This window comes from Hevea brasiliensis, chromosome 4 (assembly GCF_030052815.1).
Source record: "Hevea brasiliensis isolate MT/VB/25A 57/8 chromosome 4, ASM3005281v1, whole genome shotgun sequence".
Lineage (NCBI taxonomy): Eukaryota > Viridiplantae > Streptophyta > Magnoliopsida > Malpighiales > Euphorbiaceae > Hevea > Hevea brasiliensis.
The window spans coordinates 20610671-20617946 of record NC_079496.1 but is presented as its reverse complement, the minus strand read 5'-3'; the positions used below and the strand labels follow the sequence as shown (position 1 = coordinate 20617946).

The 7276-nt window shown below is 33.6% G+C and overlaps 1 non-coding gene across 1 annotated transcript; it reads right to left on the bottom strand.

The window, feature by feature from the left end:
- Positions 1–379: 379 nt before the first annotated feature.
- On the bottom strand, positions 380–4115 carry LOC110642959 (uncharacterized). The gene is made up of 6 exons (XR_009148444.1): positions 4003–4115; positions 3626–3702; positions 2128–2444; positions 1724–1769; positions 1102–1610; positions 380–1005 (listed from the first exon to the last, which is right to left on the bottom strand). It is a non-coding gene; the product is annotated as an uncharacterized LOC110642959 (transcript).
- Positions 4116–7276: the final 3161 nt, after the last annotated feature.

The window sequence follows — 7276 nt, the reverse complement described above, 5'->3', positions numbered from 1 at the left end:
CAGCTAACCGATCTCTTTATTTTGATGGAGGGATCATCAAGCGTGAATCATGAGCCAGAACTAAGCTTAGATTATTGCTGAGTATTGGAAAGTTCAAAATTTTATTATATCGGATCATCATCAGGAACTTCTACTTGAAGTTCTTAAGCTAGGCCTGTAGTGGTTCCACTGGTGGAGTCAACAGTAAGGGCAGGTCCTGTATGTGAAGGAGTTGATTGTTGGTGAGGTGGATCAACCATGAGTAAGGCTGTGATATAAATATTGCCAGTTTGACTATCATCATCACTGGAGGATATGTCATCTAGTTCATCTGAAGTGGGATCTTCAGATTCTGATGGAATAGACACCATATGTTGAGGAGGTGGCTCAGGATGCATCTATTTTTTTCCTTTATGAATCTTTCTCTTGACAAATTAAAGAGATTCATCAAAGAAAGAGAGATTGCCGAATTCAAATCTAGTTGGGTCAAATGGAGGAGTTTGTTTATAAAATAATGGAGAAATGTTATATGGTGCAAGTGTTGGTTCAAAGGCAAAGCTAAATGGAGAACAAACAGGTGCTGGTGTGGTTATGAAAGGGTTTTGTGTCTTTTGTGGAGAGAAATGGCTATAGGGTGCAAGTGTTTTCATAGGTCTGTGTAGGTCTGCTTCATCTTGGGCTAGTTGCGTCTTCAGTCTCTTTATCTCTGCTTCCTTTTGATTAAATTCCAATCAAACCTTCTTTGTTAAATTAAAGAGTGTAGATTTTTGTCCAGCTGTGTGATCTTGGTTTGGAGTTCTCTATACATATTCTAGGCAAACAAAGTAAAAGAATCCACCTTTTGATCAATGGTATGAGTTCTATGAAGAACTTGATCTATCTTTGAGTCAATGCATTGCATTGTCTTGTTCTGGACTGCTACATTCTTTATTTGTCAATTTAGGACTTCTTCGGCTTGAGTTATTGGGATAGATTGTCCTTCAACATCTACCTTGATCATACATTTCATCAAGCTTTCTCTTCTGCCTGGGATTTGAATATAGCAGTGTTAACTATCATCCAGATACTATAAGGTTCAAGACAACAGAACCAAAACCTTTGGACACAATGATATAGACTGACCTGGACTTCTCAGAAAATTTTTCTTGGAGCTCTTGCTTATCCTTGGACAAACTCTCAATCTCTTGTTCCATCATCTGACACCTCTTAGCCATTTTTTGATATGCAGTATGCACCTATTCCAGTTTTTCTGCAAACTTTTCTTGCATGACCTCACATTTTTTCCAACATTGAGCTACAATTCAGTTCATCTTGTATTGCATCTCCAGTTCCTTTTGCCCAATATAAAACATCACACTTCTGTGTGCACTTTTCATAACTTAGTTCATTTAAGGAAATACAGTTTCTAATGTGTCCTTTTTGCAAAATTTACTGTGAATTTCAATGGAAACCTCCCCTCTTTTTAAGTCCGGTGACTCTCTCAAATATAAAGGGCAAATTATTTTGTTAGGTAACATTAACAATCCCGCTCAATTATATTGGGCAGCAGATGGACTTGACAGAGGAGGAGGTGTAAGTAATAATTTACTATAAAAGATACGTATTTGAGGAGATACTCCAGCTATGGCCATCTGCAACAAAATTCAATGTGAATAAAAACGACAAATAATTAGAAAAATAACCATGAAGCTATGAACTAAATGTACAAGCTGTTTGTAATACTCTAAGTGGAGTACTTGCTTACATTTATCCATTCGTCATTTGGACTGATATCCACAGGTTTCGTAAGGCTGACAAATAGAAAACCAAAGTTAAAATATACAGAAAGAAACACAGGAAGAAGTTGCAACTGAAAATGTGCGTGTAATAATGACTGGTATGGTCGTACATCTGGATGTCATTGTGAAGAGTCAACAAAAATACCCAAACTAGATACAAATATGCAGGAGATCTAGAATCAGCCATTACGGTCAATGGATGGTCTCACTTTGCCTTTTTAGAAATGATTCCTTATTGCGCAAAACAAGAACCCCATGGTAATGTTTCTCCAATCATCTCCTGGCAATCCCATACAAACAACCACAATTCTCATGGTATAAAGACACCAAAAACTATCTTAGGCCTAATTAATACCACTGAAACACTCACCTTTTAGAGAGCACTTGATCACAAATTGGACATGCTGCATCATTACTAAGGATCTTACTGGCATCTTCAGCGCCTATCATACTGTTAAGGAAATAAATATAAAAATGTACCAATCCTTAATTACTCACAGAAAGGAAGTCAAAGGAAACATAAAAAACAAAACTGAAAAAGCAGAATCATAAATTGAACTTGGATAAACAAGAGATGATCACAAGTAGTGGAAATAGCTCGTCCTTCCAATTCTCGCCAGCACTCATTGCATCTCATTTCAACCTCGAATACAAGATTTTAATCCATAATATATCTGGATCTCACAGCTGAATCATTCATAAAATATATTCATCAAAATTAAGTTTTAAAAGATTAGCAAATGCTCTCCCAGTACAAGGAGACTCATTGTATACAAATAATTATCACAAACTGCTGAAACAAAACACACACGTTTGCATGCACACATAAATGATGCATCTGATCAATTTACTTAAAGGTTCCCCCGGCCCCAAATCAACAATACAATTGTGAAATTGTACTACCAGTCACTACTTTTTAGCTAAATTTACATTTGGCTGAAAGCCTGCACTGAAATTTGTTTGAACATTAGCAGGTGATCATTAGGGAAAGATCCAGGGACTTCATTGAAATTTGAAATGTGCTTGAAATTTGAAATGTTCAGCACAATTTTGGAACTGATGATAGAGCTGTAAATTCAAGCAAGTATTTCAAATTAGTGAAACTCAATTTGGCAATTAAATGATTTCAATATCCTTGCTGCTTTTAGTTTGACTATTAACTTCACAAATGTGGATAAGTCATATTCAATATCCCAACAGATCAACATTTTCACTATAATAAATTCAAATCACACCCAACAGACAAAGAAAGAAACCTGGAGATCTATGAAGGTGTATTCACCATTAATGATTCTTTGCAAAATCTATTTGTACCAAGGAAAAGTTGGGGGAAATTTTTCTAGCTTTAAGGCTTCAACTAATTTTCCTGATAGCCAAACATGATGCTTTATCCATTTCTCTTCAGTTAAGCACGGAGAAATCAACATTTCCACAAAGTCTATATTACATGGAAAAATTATCGCCGGGAATACCCTCGACATTAATTTTTCAAGTGTATAAATAAATATATCGAACTACAGGCAGTCCAATAATTAAGAAAAAAAATCAATTTAAAAAAAATAAATGGAAAAGAGGCTAATCACTGAACTTACGTAAAAGGATACAATGAAAACATAGAAAATATAGAACGGTCCTCCCTTTTAATACTGAGATAAATAATCCGTAAATCGCCAAATTAGCCATTTTCTCAGGTTCTAAACAGCATAAAATCTTCTCTTGAAATTTCAAAATTCTTTACTCGGCAACCAAATAGAGCAAGAAAAGGAAATAGAAAAGGAATTAAGAAGTGAAAAAAATAACAATAATAAAAACAGATAGACGGAGAGCGAGAGAGAGAGAGAGTGTTGCTTGCCAGATTAGGGCTTTACCAGCTAAACTATGTTCAAAATTCCAAGCAAAGAGCTTCTTTTTCCTGTGCTCTTTAATCAAACTGTCAAGTCATTCCCTGAAAATCGACGGTAGACAATGAAATTGTAAGCTACAGCGTAAAAACCCCGAAGGAAAAGATGGAGAGAGAGAGAAAAACAGAATCCGAATTCTTCAGGTAACCAAAATCAAATGAAAAGATAGATTATAGAAACCTAACAAAAGTAACTGAAATAAGAATCTAATTTAGCGAAATCAAGAATACGTCGCCTAAAAAAAAATTTGAGATTCATCATGACAAACAGGGATTTCGCTGCAAGATCAAATACAATCAACATGAGGAGAGAGAGAGAAAGAGAGAGAGATGGGAAACCCTAACCTGCCGATGAAGGATGAAGATAAAGAGCAAATGGTGAGAAAAATTCTTCCTCTGTGGTTTGGTTTCGCAGGAGAAAATTGGCGGCAATGCGATTTTTGGTTTCTGCATTTGAAACTTCACCCCTTATAAGGCGCAATTTAAATATTCCTTTTTTAAAAAAAAATAAAATTCCTAGGGTAAAAGAAAAGGTAAACTATAATTTGTTTACTGAAATTTAATACAACTTATAACTTAGTTTTGTATTTTTAAAATTAAGTAATTTAATTCATGAGATTTGACAAAAATTATAACTTAATCCTTATCATTAAAATTTCAGATAAGTTACTGTTACTTTTTAAAAAAATTATCAAAATGCTCTTGACTTTATTCTTAATTTGAAAATAATTTAATCATTAAAATTTTATTTTATTGATAATTTAGTTCCTAAAATTTGATTAAATCAACAAATTAGTCTCTGTAGTTTTAAAATTAAATAATTTAATCATGGATATTTTAATAAACCTATAAGTTTGTCACGACTCGATTTTTTGGCTGGACCGGCATTAGGGCTTGGATTAGCATAACGCCTTTGAAGCCCCATAATAAGCCTAACTATCTCTAACCTGATCATAAAGCCTAATAAGGTAGCTCAATTTTAAAAAAATAAACGAACAGAATTCAGTCATAAATTAGACTATTCAATGGAGAGCATTAGCTCACCTGAACTGTAAACAAACAAAATAAAAAATATGAGAAGTGCAACTTACCCTCACAAAACTCAAATTACATATATTCATATTTAGGAGCTCAGCTCTCTCCATCCTCAATAATAACATTTTATACATCCATACAATCTCACATAAATAATTTTACATCTCCAGAATTAAGTTATTACAATCTAAATAATTAAAAAAAATGCAGCTATTGGTCCATATGGAGTTCTAAAAGATAATAAAGATCAATTAAAATATTTTTTTGCTTAAACCTGTAGGAAAAGAAAGCAGATTAATTTCAAATAAAGTTACCTGTCACCTGAGAAAAAATAGTTGAACAGGGGTGAGCATTCGACTCAGAGAGTAAGACATTATTTTAAATATAATTCTGTAACTATCTAAAACTAATGTATTCCTATGTATGAAATACAACACATTCACATAGTTCAAAATAATTCAACTAATATTCGCACAAAAGATAATTTGGAGTATGCACGCACCCATATGTCACATACGCACCCATATGTCACATCAATATATATATATGGAAGTTGATCCCTATATAGCTCTCTTAATCCAATGCCTGCCAATGAAGTCAACTCAAGTCGGACTTTCGCTTAGAAATCCGAGTGCGAGGGCCAACGAGATAAACTCAAAACCGTGCTCACCCCAACTTATTTGTATATAAGGATTGGGTCCCAGTGAGTCAAGCTCTAACCGCGACTACCCATCCTACCCATATTCATATCCACACTATACTCACGCTAGCACACACACAGAGAACTCCAAGTTTTCTTAAGGCGATATCTACAAACAAATTCAATAACATATGCAATAGAGGAGTGTGTGTAACACCCCCATACTAAGTAGTCTATGCATTCTACTATTTCGGTGACTAGTGTCTGTCTGAATAGTCAAGATGTATAGGACCATATTTATGTCACCTAGAAAAGCCATAAATAAAAATTAATATAAATTATATGAAGGTGAAATACAAATAAGAAAAAATAAAGCATAATATGTTAAATGAGCCGAGGTCCCAACGATAGGTGACCAAACCAGGAAGTGACTGCGAGCTCAATTGCTACCCTAAATTCGTGTGGGACCCTATGACATCTCAGGCCTAAGGATAATTGCAAAGCTAATAGTAATGTGAAAACCACATAAAAGAATAGAGAACAAGTTCAAATAATTAAATAAGAGTTCAGAAAGTAACCTAGTGCTATTAAAAAAATTAATGAGACCGATAAGGGGCAATTTGGTCAATTCACCCTTAGAGGTGACTCTTAGCCTAAATTTCCATTAAAATGTAAGAAATTAAAATTATCAAAAATAAATTAAAAGAGAAGAGGTGTATGAAAGAAAAGAAAAAGGAAAAGAAAAATTCAAAAATTAAGTTGATTATGACATCATCAATGATGCAAGCATGGCTTAATTAAAATTATAATTTTAAATTGTAAAAAATTGGGGATACTTATCATTAAAATGAGACAAAATTAAAAGAAAAAAATTATTTAGTCTTCTTCTTCAAGAGAGCCGGCCCCATTTTCTCTCTCTCTCCTTTTTCATTTCCTCCATGAATGAGCATTCCCACGCTCTTCAACCCATTGATCCACCCCATAAATTTCACCCAAAAATTGTAGAAAACTTAGAAATTGATAGTGATTAGAAAGATTGAAGCAAATAATTGAAGAAATTGGGAGAGAAATTGAAGATTGAAAAAGCCCCAAGTAAGGTAAGCCAACTCTCTTACTAAATCTATAGTGTATGCATGAATTTAAGTTAAATTTGATGAAATTATATAACGAAACATGAAAATCATTAATGTTGGCGAGAGATGAATTTTCGGCCAGCCATGGGATTTAAGGGTTTTGATGTGTTCAATTTAAATTGATTATGAATTTCGACTTGTTTGGAGTAATAGACATGATTGAGATGGTTAGTATGACATGAATTGGAAAATTATGGTTTATGGTGGTTAGGGTTTTGGAAGAATTTGGAGATTTTTTAGAATTGTTGACCAATTGATGTTGTGATACTCAATTATAGTCAATTAGTGTGCTTATAAGTGTAAATTGATGAATGGAATTGGAATGGGTTGTGAATGTTGAATGGTTAAATTTTGGACCAATGAGTCTTGCTAGTTTAAATGGTCATAAGTTGAATTGTGTTGCACCAATTAGTGTGAGGCCAATTAGAGATGAAATTAGGGTCATAATGTTACATTTTTTATGAAGAAAACTTGCCCCAAAAATTGACCATAAGTTAGTCTAAAATTGGGTTGAATCCGAAATTGGTGTCTTGATTCTGGGCAGAATTGACCAAATGAATAGTATATGTTCAAATGGTCATAACTTTGTGTAGAGAGGTCCAAATAACCTAATTTTTGAACCATTTGAAAGCTTAGACATAGTAGAAAAACTTTCATGGAGAACAGAAATCCAAATTCTAACCATAACCTAATCAAATTACTAACCAAATTTAGGTTATCAAAACTACCAAAACCAAATTTAACCAAAAATTTTGGACAATAACTAATCCGGCTAGTTATGGTAAAAATGTCATAACTTGAGCTACAAAAC